Source organism: Hyperolius riggenbachi, chromosome 2, assembly GCF_040937935.1.
Source record: "Hyperolius riggenbachi isolate aHypRig1 chromosome 2, aHypRig1.pri, whole genome shotgun sequence".
Classification (NCBI taxonomy): domain Eukaryota; kingdom Metazoa; phylum Chordata; class Amphibia; order Anura; family Hyperoliidae; genus Hyperolius; species Hyperolius riggenbachi.
In genome coordinates, this window is record NC_090647.1 from 568,900,018 (window position 1) to 568,914,621 (window position 14,604).

At 54.5% G+C, this 14,604-nt stretch overlaps 1 protein-coding gene across 3 annotated transcripts in view; it reads left to right on the forward strand.

The window, feature by feature from the left end:
* MAB21L3 (mab-21 like 3) overlaps nucleotides 1–14,604 on the forward strand; it is a 38,447-nt gene that overhangs the window by 3,507 nt on the left and 20,336 nt on the right. The window lies entirely within an intron of this gene.

Here is a 14,604-nt window from a genome sequence, read left to right on the forward strand (position 1 = left end):
CCACCCATGAGACCTTACCTCCTATATCTATCTATCCATGTGTCCATCCATGAGTCCTTACCTCCTATATCTGTCTGTCCATGTGTCCATCTATGAGACCTTACCTCCTATATCTGTCTATCCATGTGTCCATCCATGAGAACTTACCTCCTATATCTGTCTATCCATGTGTCCATCCATGTGACCATCCATGTGACCTTACCTCCTATATCTGTCTGTTCATGTGTCCATCCATGAAACCTTACCTCCTATATCTGTCTATCCATGTGTCCATCCATGTGACCTTACCTCCTATATCTGTCTGTCCATGTGTCCATCCATGTGACCTTACCTCCTATATCTGTCTGTCCATGTGTCCATCCATGGGACCTTACCTCCTATATCTGTCTGTCCATGTGTCCACCCATGAGACATTACTTCCTATATCTGTCCATGTGTCCATCCATGTGACCTTACCTTCTATATCTGTCTATCCATGTGTCCATCTATGAGACATTACTTCCTATATCTGTCCATGTGTCCATCCATGTGACTTTACCTCCTATTATATCTGTCTGTCCATGTGTCCACCCATGAGACCTTACCTCCTATATCTGTCTATCCATGTGTCCATCCATGAGACCTTACCTCCTATATCTGTCTATCCATGTGTCCATCCATGAGACCTTACCTCCTATATCTGTCTATCCATGTGTCCATCCATGAGACCTTACCTCCTATATCTGTCTATCCATGTGTCCACCCATGAGACCTTACCTCCTATATCTGTCTATCCATGTGTCCATCCATGAGACCTTACCTCCTATATCTGTCTATCCATGTGTCCATCCATGAGACCTTACCTCCTATATCTGTCTATCCGTGTGTCCATCCATGAGACCTTACCTCCTGTTATATCTGTCTGTCCATGTGTCCACCCATGAGACCTTACCTCCTATATCTGTCCATGTCCATCCATGAGACCTTGCCTCCTATATCTGTCCATGTGTCCATCCATGAGACCTTACCTCCTATATCTGTCTGCCCATGTGTCCAAGCAGCCTCCCATCTCTGACGTGTGCGTCCATCCATGTGTCCTGCCCTTTTATGGTTTTCTTTACAATCCATGAGTCCACGATTGCCTCTTGGGAAAATGGAACTCATTCAGACCGTGTCCCTGCGATTCCAGTGTAAAGCTGTGATCTTGTTGTGATCAGCAGAATGCCAGAATTCTGAAAATCAGATTGGAAGGCTGAGTGTGCAAGGGCGCTGTGTGCAGAGTAAGGCTCAGTTCCCATCTGTAGCCCTTGTCTCCGGACCACGTCCCGCCAGTGGGAGGGGACAGTGTAGTGTCCACTCCCGTGGTCCGGCTGTAGCCCGGGGCAGATGTGTTACCACCACAGGCTATATGGAGAACACATCCACCTGCCCGGGATTATCAGTGACTGCACAGAAGTGTGGCCAGGTTCATGTTGATAAGTATGCAGGTCGCAAGGTGATGTGCTGGAGGTGTGGACAGGGGGAAGGAGGTGCTCTACACATGTGGTGGTGGTGCCCGATAGCCAGAAAATTCTGGGATGATATCACCCTCCTGGCTGAGAGAATGCTAAAAGGAAAATTTGACCTTACTCCGAAGGAAGCAATCCTTAGTTATACAGCTATAAAAGAAAGTCCGGGTTGTTCTCTGATTAAAGAATATGGCACGATAGTGGCTAAAAGTATTATTGCTAAGAATTGGAAAAATCCGGCTACACTAGATATAGGGGAATGGTTTGTTAGGATGGATGAATTGTGTAAGAATGAAGATTTGGGAAATACGGTCAGAGTCGAAGAAGTGTGGAGGAGCCTTACAGCTAACCTCTGTTAGGCCTGTCCTGGGGAGAGCCTGAACTGTGAGCTGGGCGCCAGAGGGGATAGGCACGGTTCGTGCTGTACGTGCCGTCCGCTCCTCGATTTCTTTCTTCTCTCCCTCGTCTTGTCTGTCCTCTGTGGGCGAGGGGGTTTTCGGTCCTCCGGTGTGGTGATGGTCGTTTTTCCATGGTGGCTTTCTGGGTGGCGCACTACTAGATTGTGGCGCGGACCGCTTGGCCGTGGGGGGGGTATGGACGTTGCTTGGCGCGTCGGTTGTCCTCTCGGCGGTGGCTGGTGGGTGACTGGCAGCGGCTGGTGTGCCTCGGTTCAGGTGGGGGTTCTCGGGGCGGGAGGGGATCGGTGTTGGGGAGGTATGGCAGGCTGCCAGGGGGGGGGGGTGGTGACTGTGTCGTGTTTGTTTGGGACTGTCTGGTGGATGTCTTGAGTGGATTGTCCGGTGCAGGCTCCCTTTAAAGAGAGAGAGATATGTACGGGATGTTGTTGGTGTATGTATACATATGAATGTGGTATGACAAAGATAAATAAATAGTAGGCTCAGCAACAGTCGTTCAATGGCTGGGAATAGTTGATGAAGGGTGAGGGAAGGAAGAGTAAGACACCGATACTAATACCCAGCTCCCACGCAACTATGATGATCACACAATTCAGTTCAGGGGTACGGCAAGAAAAGAGTATTGCTAATGCCCCATCTAACTGATCACTCATGAATTTGAAAGAAAGAAAAAAAAAAAGTGTGACCAGCTTACCACAATGAATCCCACAGATGACAGATCCACTGCAGAGTGACAACTGTGAACATCTCATATATAAACTAGGAAAATGGACAAAAAATGTCTCAGCTCAAGTGTGAACAGCGCCTAGGTGTGAACAGGTCCTCACAGATGGCCGCTCGCAGTGCGCACCGCTGAAGCTGGAGATGGTCGCACACAGCCCCAGTGTGAACAGGTCCTCACAGATGGTAGCTCGCAGTGCGCACCGCTGAAGCTGGAGATGGTCGCACACAGCCCCAGTGTGAACAGGTCCTCACAGATGGCCGCTCGCAGTGCGCTCTGCTGAGGCTGGAGACGGTCGCACACAGCCCCAGTGTGAACAGGTCCTCACAGATGGCCGATCGCAGTGCGCTCTGCTGAGGCTGGAGACGGTCGCACACAGCCCCAGTGTGAACAGGTCCTCACAGATGGACGCTCGCAGTGCGCTCTGCTGAGGCTGGAAGCAGTAGCACACAGTCCCAGTGTGAACAGGTCCTCACAGATGGCCGCTCGCAGTGCGCACTGCTGAGGCTGGAGACGGTCGCACACAGCCCCAGTGTGAACAGGTCCTCACAGATGGACGCTCGCAGTGCGCTCTGCTGAGGCTGGAAGCAGTAGCACACAGCCCCAGTGTGAACAGGTCCTCACAGATGGCCGCTCGCAGTGCGCACTGCTGAGGCTGGAGACGGTCGCACACAGCCCCAGTGTGAACAGGTCCTCACAGATGGACGCTCGCAGTGCGCTCTGCTGAGGCTGGAAGCAGTAGCACACAGCCCCAGTGTGAACAGGTCCTCACAGATGGACGCTCGCAGTGCGCTCTGCTGAGGCTGGAGACGGTCGCACACAGCCCCAGTGTGAACAGGTCCTCACAGATGGACGCTCGCAGTGCGCTCTGCTGAGGCTGGAAGCAGTATCACACAGTCCCAGTGTGAACAGGTCCTCACAGATGGCCGCTCGCAGTGCGCTCTGCTGAGGCTGGAGACGGTCGCACACAGCCCCAGTGTGAACAGGTCCTCACAGATGGCCGATCGCAGTGCGCTCTGCTGAGGCTGGAGACGGTCGCACACAGCCCCAGTGTGAACAGGTCCTCACAGATGGCCGCTCGCAGTGCGCTCTGCTGAGGCTGGAGACGGTCGCACACAGCCCCAGTGTGAACAGGTCCTCACAGATGGACGCTCGCAGTGCGCTCTGCTGAGGCTGGAAGCGGTCGCACACAGCCCCAGTGTGAACAGGTCCTCACAGATGGCCGCTCGCAGTGCGCACTGCTGAGGCTGGAGACGGTCGCACACAGCCCCAGTGTGAACAGGTCCTCACAGATGGACGCTCGCAGTGCGCTCTGCTGAGGCTGGAAGCAGTAGCACACAGCCCCAGTGTGAACAGGTCCTCACAGATGGACGCTCGCAGTGCGCTCTGCTGAGGCTGGAGACGGTCGCACACAGCCCCAGTGTGAACAGGTCCTCACAGATGGCCGCTCGCAGTGTGCTCAGCTGAGGCTGGAGAGGGTCGCACACAGCCCCAGTGTGAACAGGTCCTCACAGATGGCCGCTCGCAGTGCGCACCGCTGAGGCTGGAAGCGGTCGCACACAGCCCCAGTGTGAACAGGTCCTCACAGATGGTCGCTCGCAGTGCACTCCGCTGAGGCTGGAGACGGTCGCACACAGCCCCAGTGTGAACAGGTCCTCACAGATGGCCGCTCGCAGTGCACTCCGCTGAGGCTGGAGACGGTCGCACACAGCCCCAGTGTAAACAGGTCCTCACAGATGGCCGCTCGCAGTGCGCACCGCTGAGGCTGGAGAGAGTCGCACACAGCCCCAGTGTGAACAGGTTCTCACAGATGGACACTCGCAGTGCGCACCGCTGAGGCTGGAGACGGTTGCACACAGCCCCAGTGTGAACAGGTCCTCACAGATGGTCGCTCGCAGTGCGCTCTGCTGAGGCTGGAGACGGTCGCACACAGCCCTAGTGTGAACAGGTCCTCACAGATGGCCGCTCGCAGTGCGCACTGCTGAGGCTGGAGAGGGTCGCACACAGCCCCAGTGTGAACAGGTCCTTACAGATTGCCGCTCGCAGTGCACACCGCTGAGGCTGGAGATGGTCGCACACAGCCCCAGTGTGAACAGGTCCTCACAGATGGACACTCGCAGTGCGCACCGCTGAGGCTGGAGACGGTTGCACACAGCCCCAGTGTGAACAGGTCCTCACAGATGGCCGCTCGCAGTGCGCTCTGCTGAGGCTGGAGACGGTCGCACACAGCCCCAGTGTGAACAGGTCCTCACAGATGGCCGCTTGCAGTGCACACTGCTGAGGCTGGAGAGGGTCGCACACAGCCCCAGTGTGAACAGGTCCTCACAGATGGCCGCTCGCAGTGCACACCGCTGAGGCTGGAGATGGTCGCACACAGCCCCAGTGTGAACAGGTCCTCACAGATGGGAGCTCGCAGTGCGCTCTGCTGAGGCTGGAGACGGTCGCACACAGCCCCAGTGTGAACAGGTCCTCACAGATGGCCGCTTGCAGTGTGCACCGCTGGCGCTGGAGACGGTCGCGCACAGCCCCAGTGTGAACAGGTCCTCACAGATGGCTGCTCGCAGTGCGCTCTGCTGAGGCTGGAGACGGTCGCACACAGCCCCAGTGTGAACAGGTCCTCACAGATGGCCGCTCGCAGTGTGCACCGCTGGCGCTGGAGACGGTCGCGCACAGCCCCAGTGTGAACAGGTCCTCACAGATGGCCGCTCGCAGTGCGCACCGCTGGCGCTGGAGACGGTCGCACACAGCCCCAGTGTGAACAGGTCCTCACAGATGGCCGCTCGCAGTGCGCACCGCTGAGGCTGGAGGCGGTCCCACACAGCCCCAGTGTGAGCAGGTCCTCACAGATGGCCGCTCGCAGTGCGCTCAGCTGAGGCTGGAGAGGGTCGCACACAGCCCCAGTGTGAACAGGTCCTCACAGATGGCCGCTCGCAGTGCGCACCGCTGAGGCTGGAGACGGTCGCACACAGCCCCAGTGTGAACAGGTCCTCACAGATGGCCGCTCGTAGTGCGCTCTGCTGAGGCTGGAGACGGTCGCACACAGCCCCAGTGTGAACAGATCCTCACAGATGGCCGCTCGCAGTGCGCACCGCTGAGGCTGGAGACGGTCGCACACAGCCCCAGTGTGAACAGGTCCTCACAGATGGACGCTCGCAGTGCGCTCTGCTGAGGCTGGAAGCGGTCGCACACAGCCCCAGTGTGAACAGGTCCTCACAGATGGACACTCGCAGTGCACACCGCTGAGGCTGGAGATGGTCGCACACAGCCCCAGTGTGAAACAGGTCCTCACAGATGGGAGCTCGCAGTGCGCTCTGCTGAGGCTGGAGACGGTCGCACACAGCCCCAGTGTGAACAGGTCCTCACAGATGGCCGCTTGCAGTGCGCACCACTGGCGCTGGAGACGGTCGCGCACAGCCCCAGTGTGAACAGGTCCTCACAGATGGCCGCTCGCAGTGCGCACCGCTGAAGCTGGAGACGGTCGCACACAGCCCCAGTGTGAACAGGTCCTCACAGATGGCTGCTCGCAGTGCGCTCTGCTGAGGCTGGAGACAGTCGCGCACAGCCCCAGTGTGAACAGGTCCTCACAGATGGCAGCTCGCAGTGCGCACCGCTGAGGCTGGAGACGGTCGCACACCGCCCCAGTGTGAACAGGTCCTCACAGATGGCCGCTCGCAGTGCGCTCTGCTGAGGCTGGAGACGGTCGCACACTCTGCATCGGTGATGAGAAGTTGATGAATTGTCGGAGGATGGGTGGCTGCTCTGCGCTCTGTTTACACAAAACACTCACAATATGTTCATTCACAACAAGAGTTTAGAAAGTAAATGTGTGAGACTGTTGTGTACACAGAATCCTAACCGCCCTTCGCACACAGCGTTTAGTGTAAACGCCAATGGATTATCCTCACAATACGGAGGCAAACCACAGACTGATCCCAGTGACCACCTCTAATACAGCAGAATGTCTTTATAGTAAACTCCACGGGACCAGAAAAAGGTGTTCACTATTATATCAGAAGTTATGATATCAGAAGAACTGGTCATACACTGTTTATACACACACATTCACTGAGGACTGAGGTTACTATATCCAGAGGTTTACTATATCAGAGTTTACTATAACAAGATTCTGCTGTTACCCCCCCCCCCCCCCCCCCCCACCTACAAACCCGTGTTTCCCCCAAAATAAGACGCTGTCTTATATTAATTTTTCATTCAAAATATTTGCTTATTTTCAGGGAAGTCTTATATTTTTGGGGTCTTAGCCAGATCCCCCAGTATTTAACCAGGTCCCCCTCCCCCCATGGATATAGACAGATCCCCTAGTACAGGGGTCCCCAACCTTTTTCGGCCCGGGGACCGCTAACCAACCAAAATCTTCTCTGGGGAAGGGGGGGGGGGGGTGGAAGGAATAGACAACGTGGGGGGGTGGGGGGGGGGCAGAGTGCACTGAGCAGTGTTGTGCGCAGCGGGTTACAGGGGGGGTAGGTTGGGGGGTGCGGCGGCATAGAAAGCTTAGTTGCCCCAGTATAGGGAGTCTACTCACCCCAGTATAGCTAGTATAGTGCCCCAGTATAATTAGTATAAAAGTGACCCAATATAGTGCCCCAGTATAGCTAGTATAGTGCCCCAGTATAGCTAGTATAGTGCCCCAGTATAGTTGCCCCAGTATAGCAGCTAGCAGTGGTGCTCAGCTGAGCTCGAATATTCGAGTAGCTCGAATATTCGAGCTCTTTTTCAGCTATTCGAGCTCGGTATTCGAGCTCCGAATAGCTGGAGCTATTCGAATGGGCTATTCGAGTGAACTCGAATAGCCCATTCACTATTCGCGCTATTCGAGCTAACAGCGCTATTCGAGCTCGAATACCGAGCTCGAATAGCGTCATAGCCCAGATTGATGTCCTTAGAGCCAATCAGAGGGCTCCCAGGCCCTCTGACGGCAGCCAATCACTGAGGGGGACCCTGGCCAGCCCCTACCCTATAAATAGCGGCCGCCATGTTACGTTTCTCCGTCCTTGCCCGACTTTGCACAGAGAGAGATCTGCTCCTTTGTGCGTTGGCTTAGCAAGAGCTTTATTGTGGTCATTTACCTAGCGTTTTTGCTCACATACACCTCCTATATACACCTATATTGTTGTTAGTTAGATAGACATTGTATTTTAGTTAGTAGCTTTTGTGTTACATAGAGAGAGACTCAGACAGCTGCTGCAGGCTTACAGCTTTAGGCCCCAGGGCCTTGCCTGTGTGGGCAGCTGTTCTCTCCTGTCCTCTGTTTATTTCTCATCTATACCAGTATTTCTGCTGTCCTTTAGTACTGATTGATTGTATTTTGTATTGTAGTTATATACTGTAACTGTACTAGGACACTCACTCAGTCACTGTTCATAGGCTACTAGCTCCTGCGTGTGCGTGCACTCACTGTCTGTGTACTGTACACACACTCTATTTCCTTCTGAATAGTTATATACTGTAACTGTACTAGGACACTCACTGACTGTCACTGTTCATAGGCTAGCTCCTGCGTGTGCGTGCACTCACTGTCTGTGTACTGTAGTGTACACACACTCTATTTCCTTCTGAATAGTTATATACTGTAACTGTACTAGGACACTCACTCACTGACACTGTTCATAGGCTACTAGCTCCTGCGTGTGCGTGCACTCACTGTCTGTGTACTGTAGTGTACACACACTCTATTTCCTTCTGAATAGTTATATACTGTAACTGTACTAGGACACTCACTGACTGTCACTGTTCATAGGCTACTAGCTCCTGCGTGTGCGTGCACTCACTGTCTGTGTACTGTACACACACTCTATTTCCTTCTGAATAGTTATATACTGTAACTGTACTAGGACACTCACTGTCACTGTTCATAGGCTACTAGCTGCTCCTGCGTGTGTGCACTCACTGTCTGTGTAGTGTACACACACTCTATTTCCTTCTGAATAGTTATATACTGTAACTGTACTAGGACACTCACTGTCACTGTTCATAGGCTACTAGCTCCTGCGTGTGCGTGCACTCACTGTCTGTGTAGTGTACACACACTCTATTTCCTTCTGAATAGTTATATACTGTAACTGTACTAGGACACTCACTGTCACTGTTCATAGGCTACTAGCTGCTGCGTGTGCGTGCACTCACTGTCTGTGTACTGTACACACACTCTATTTCCTTCTGAATAGTTATATACTGTAACTGTACTAGGACACTCACTGTCACTGTTCATAGGCTACTAGCTCCTGCGTGTGCGTGCACTCACTGTCTGTGTACTGTACACACACTCTATTTCCTTCTGAATAGTTATATACTGTAACTGTACTAGGACACTCACTCACTGACACTGTTCATAGGCTACTAGCTCCTGCGTGTGCGTGCACTCACTGTCTGTGTACTGTACACACACTCTATTTCCTTCTGATTACTGATTGATTATTGTAATTTCTGGTTGTACTTACTGTTACTACTTACTGTACTAGTAGGGACACTCAGTCACTGTTCATAGGCTAGCTCCTGCGTGTGCGTGCACTCACTCACTGTCTGTGTACACACACTCTATTTCCTTGTGATTATTACTACTGATTATTGTAACTTCTAGTTGTACTTACTGACTCTGTTACTACTTACTTACTGTACTAGACACTCACTCAGTCACCTCGCCCACCAACCCACTCCATTAAAGTACCCCACTTTTCACCCGCCCTTTTAAAAAACTTTTGTGTTTACGCCCAAAACATCGAAGATGTCTGGAAGTGGCAGCCAGCGCGGTCTGGGCAAGGGGAAGGGCAGCAAGGGAATCAGGAGGAGAGGGAGCAGCATTGTGGCAAGCCGCGGACGCGGCCGCACCACCATGCACAGTTCCGCAGCAGCAGCAGCGTCAGTGGCTAACATTCCTCCTATAGCCACTGGCCGTGGACGCCTTGGGCGCCGCCCAGCAGGAGCATCTGCAACTCACGCTGCAGAGACACAGCAGCAGCAGCGTGTAGCACCTGCTCCGATTTTCCTCCAGCCGGGTCGGAAACGTCCCATTGAGGAAAAGGATGCAGACACTGTGGTGCAACTGATGACGGAGGATGAGCAGCCCGCCATCAGCTCTGCATCCGAGGCCTCCACCCTCACCACCACCACCACCACCCCTGTTCGCAGCAGCTGCCCAGCAGGGCCTGGGGAGGAGGCCAGTTCACCGTCAGTCGCCGACCTGTCACTCAGCACTCTTTTGACCCCAGGCATGATGAGTCAATTGTCTGCTGTTGTTGGCGATTTGGAGGAGGAGATGCTGATGGGCACTTTGGGGGATGAGGGATTGGACAGCAAGACTGTTGGGACAGTCAAGCAGCCCATCCATGCATCAGGAGAGGAGTTTGGGGGGTCATCATCCCAGCAGGACATGTTTCAGGAGGGGGAGGATGATGATGACACGGTGACAGACAAAGACTGGGTGCCACCAGCTCCAGGGGTTGTCGTCATCAGCAGCTCTGAGGAGGAGGAGGAGGATGCGCTTGTGGGCCTTGCAAGGAGGCGCATCATTGCAAGCATTGGCAGCAGTAGGCAGGTCCCCCAGCCTGCTGGTGTCTCAGGCTCAGCAGCAGCAGCAGCAGCATCTGCCAGTACCACCACCAGCCGCACCCAAGCCCCCCCCCCCAACCACCACAGGGAGACAGGCAGCAGCGGTTCCATGCCGTAGGAGGTTGTTTTTGTCACCAATCTGGCACTTTTTCACCATGCCCGCAGTGTACAGCAAGTACGCCACTTGCAACCACTGTCAGCGGAAGTTGAGCAGAGGTGCAGACCCCTTAAAGTTCAGCACCAGCTCGCTCATCAACCACCTTGCTGCGAAACATTTCCACCAGCATGAGGAGTTCCAGAGGCTGAAGGCATCTGGTGCTGGCAGTGGCACCACACCCATCACTGCACAGCCTTCAGCAGCAGCAGCAGCAACAGCAGCCACCCGCCCTCCTGCTCCTCCAGCAGCACCAGCAGAAGTGCGGAAACGCACTGCTCCTCCCCCCTCTGCAACTTCTGCCGCCGACACTGAGGCCTGTTCTGGCAGCCAGTCCTCAGTGGCCTCCTCTGCTGTGTCTGCTGATTCCCGTGCCAGCAAAAGGCCACGCCAGAGCCTTTTGAGCGAGTCCTTCCAGGGGGTGGTTAGGGCTCTGCCTCCCAGTAGCCGTCGCGTGCGGCAGCTGAACGGCTTGCTGGCACGGGCCATGTGCTCCCAACTCCTGCCGTACACGCTCGTGCAGGAGGGGAGCGACATTCGTGCGCTGCTTGCTTGCGCAGCCCCAGACTGGCAGCTCCCCAGCAGACACTTCTTCGCCCGCAAGGCCATTCCTGCACTGCACCGCTTTGTGATGGCCAATGTGGAGCGAGGGCTGGAGCACGCGGTTGGTGAAAGGGTCCACGTCACCATGGACTCCTGGAGCAGCCGCTTCGGGACAGGCCGCTACCTGTCCTTCACTGTCCACTGGGTCAGCTTGGTGGAAGGGGGTGAGGATGGGAGAGCAGCAGCGGGCACAGCAGCAGCAGCAACACAGTGGTTGCCACCCCGCAGGGTCGGGGGAACTGCAGCAGGTTCCTCCGATCCTCTGCCATCCTCCGGCACACCTGGCCAAACCCCCCGCCTCAGCAGCAGCGTGAAGGCCGGCCACTGCCAAGTGCTGCTGCACTTGGTCAGCCTTGGGAAGACCAAGCTGACGGCAACCCATGTGTTGGCCAAACTCCAGGAGCAGGAGAGGATTTGGCTGACCCCCAGAGGCCTCAGAGTCGGAGAGGTGGTGGCCGACAATGGGGCCAATCTGGTTGCCGCAATAGACAGGGGAAACCTGACCCACATCCCCTGTCTTGCCCACGTGCTGAACCTGGTGGTGCAGAAGTTCTTGCGCACCTACCAGGGGATGGGCGAACTGCTGGAAACGGCAAGGAACGTTGTGCGTCACTTCCGGCGCTCGGCTGCAGCCTGTGCGAGCCTGGAAGACGTGCAAAAGGAGCTGGAGCTGCCACGCCATCGGTTGATCCTTGACGTTCCGACTCGCTGGAACTCCACCCTGGCGATGTTGGAGCGTCTGGTTGAACAGAAGCACGCTGTCAACCAGTACCTTGCCCTGGCCACTGTTTCCGCCGCTCAGAGAAGGGACAAGACCAGCAACATCCCGTCCATCGTCCCCGATGATGACTGGAGGCACATGCAGCAGGTGTGCTTAGTGCTGGCTCCCTTTCTGCAGGCCACTAACATGGTGAGCAGGGACCATGCTATGGTCTGCGAGTGGGTGCCCCTGGTTTGTCTGCTGAACAGGGCCCTCGATGCTTTGCTGGAACAGGGAGCGGCAGCCTTGGACCAGCAGGAGCGGCAAGCAACTGCACAGTCCACCTCTGAGGGGGAGGAGGAGGAGGACTTGGTGGAGGTCCCTGACCTTGCTGCTGATGAGGGGGATCAGCACAGCGCAGCTGAGTTGGTGCGGGGGTGGAGAGAGGATGAGGCGGCAGAGGAGGAGGATGAGGAGGACAGCACTGCCGTCGATGTGCCAGCAGACGTGGCCCGCCTCTTCCCAATGGCAGCGCACATGCTGACGTGCCTGCGCAGGGACCCCAGGGTGATCCAGATGAAGCAGAGGGAGGACATCTGGATCAGCATGATGTTGGACCCGCGCCTCAAGGGGAAGTTGAGCCAGTTCCTGCCGCCTGCAGGAGGAGACCCAGCGCAACAAATAAGGAGCTTGCAGCAGGCCCTTGTTGAGCGCTTGGAGGAAGCCTTCCCCCAGCCTTCCACCCCCACTGTCCAGCCAGCACAGAGGCAGCAGCAGGTGCCTGCATCCAGCAGCAAGCGCCCCACAGACCTGCTGTCTCTCAGCCACGAGCTCTACAGGACTGTAGAGGCTCCGGCAGCAGTGACTAGAGAGGAGGTGCATGCAGCAGCATCCTCCTCCGGTCACAGCCAGCGCCTGACCCGCATGGTGGCTGACTACATGGGGTCCTACAGCGGGCTTGACAGCGATGCCCCTGTTGATCCCATGGAGTATTGGGTCAAGCGCCTGGAGATCTGGAGCGAGCTGGCGCAGTACGCCCTGGAAGTGCTGTCCTGCCCCCCTTCCAGCGTGCTGTCCGAGCGCTGCTTCAGTGCAGCTGGTGGCGTGGTCACCGAGAAACGCTCACGTCTGTCTCACAAGTCTGTGGACAGACTGACGTTTCTCAAAATGAACCAGGCGTGGGTGGAAGGCGAGTTCCTGGCCCCTGTTGTCGGCGAGAGGGGGACATGAACTGGCTGCCGGAACTTAGAACCATCGTTAATGTGCCTTACCACCCTTTACCACCTCCTGGCTCCTGCTCACTAAGCCAGCCTGGTTCACTTTGACTATTACGTCGCCTGCAGCCACACATTTTACAACTACAGTGGGCTGCTGTGTACTGCGATTCTGCTGTCTGTCTGTGTTTCCCACTGCCAGGGTACACAGATTTACATTCTGCTGCCACTCTGCCACCAGCTATTACGTCAAAAAATAGCTATATATCTGTGTAATTTGTTTTACAAACAAAACCAAAAAACCATTAAAAAAAAAGGTTTAATTTTTCAGAGGTGCCCGGGTTGAAAACTGTGTTGTCCCAGTTGTGTATTGGACACGATGTGGGCTGCACGACCGCTGTCTGGGACCTCCTGTTGTGTTTATTTACAGCCCTGGTATCACCCGCTAGGTACCAGGGCTATTATGTCACGCTGCCTGCCTGCTGCCACACTCACACTACTCCTCCATTCCTCCTGTTGCTGCTGCTGTCTGTCTGTGTTTCCCACTGCCAGGGTACACAGAATTACATTCTGCTGCCACTCTGCCACCAGCTATTACATCAAAAAATAGCTATATCTGTGTAATTGGTTGTAAAACCAAAACTACAAAACCATAAAAAAAAAAAAAGGTTTAATTTTTCAGAGGTGCCCGGGTTGAAAACTGTGTTGTCCCAGTTGTGTATTGGACACGATGTGGGCTGCACGACCGCTGTCTGGGACCTCCTGTTGTGTTTATTTACAGCCCTGGTATCACCCGCTAGGTACCAGGGCTATTATGTCACGCTGCCTGCCTGCTGCCACACTCACACTACTCCTCTATTCCTCCTGCTGCTGCTGCTGTCTGTCTGTGTTTCCCACTGCCAGGGTACACAGAATTACATTCTGCTGCCACTCTGCCACCAGCTATTACGTCAAAAAATAGCTATATCTGTGTAATTGGTTGTAAAACCAAAACTACAAAACCATAAAAAAAAAAAAAAAGGTTAAATTTTTCAGAGGTGCCCGGGTTGAAAACTGTGTTGTCCCAGTTGTGTATTGGACACGATGTGGGCTGCACGACCGCTGTCTGGGACCTCCTGTTGTGTTCATTTACAGCCCTGGTATCACCCGCTAGGTACCAGGGCTATTATGTCACGCTGCCTGCCTGCTGCCACACTCACACTACTCCTCCATTCCTCCTGCTGCTGTCTGTCTGTGTTTCCCACTGCCAGGGTACACAGAATTACATTCTGCTGCCACTCTGCCACCAGCTATTACATCAAAAAATAGCTATATCTGTGTAATTGGTTGTAAAACCAAAACTACAAAACCATAAAAAAAAAAAAGGTTTAATTTTTCAGAGGTGCCCGGGTTGAAAACTGTGTTGTCCCAGTTGTGTATTGGACACGATGTGGGCTGCACGACCGCTGTCTGGGACCTCCTGTTGTGTTTATTTACAGCCCTGGTATCACCCGCTAGGTACCAGGGCTATTATGTCACGCTGCCTGCCTGCTGCCACACTCACACTACTCCTCTATTCCTCTGCTGCTGCTGCTGTCTGTCTGTGTTTCCCACTGCCAGGGTACACAGAATTACATTCTGCTGCCACTCTGCCACCAGCTATTACGTCAAAAAATAGCTATATCTGTGTAATTGGTTGTAAAACCAAAACTACAAAACCATAAAAAAAAAAAAAAAGGTTAAATTTTCAGAGGTGCCCGGGTT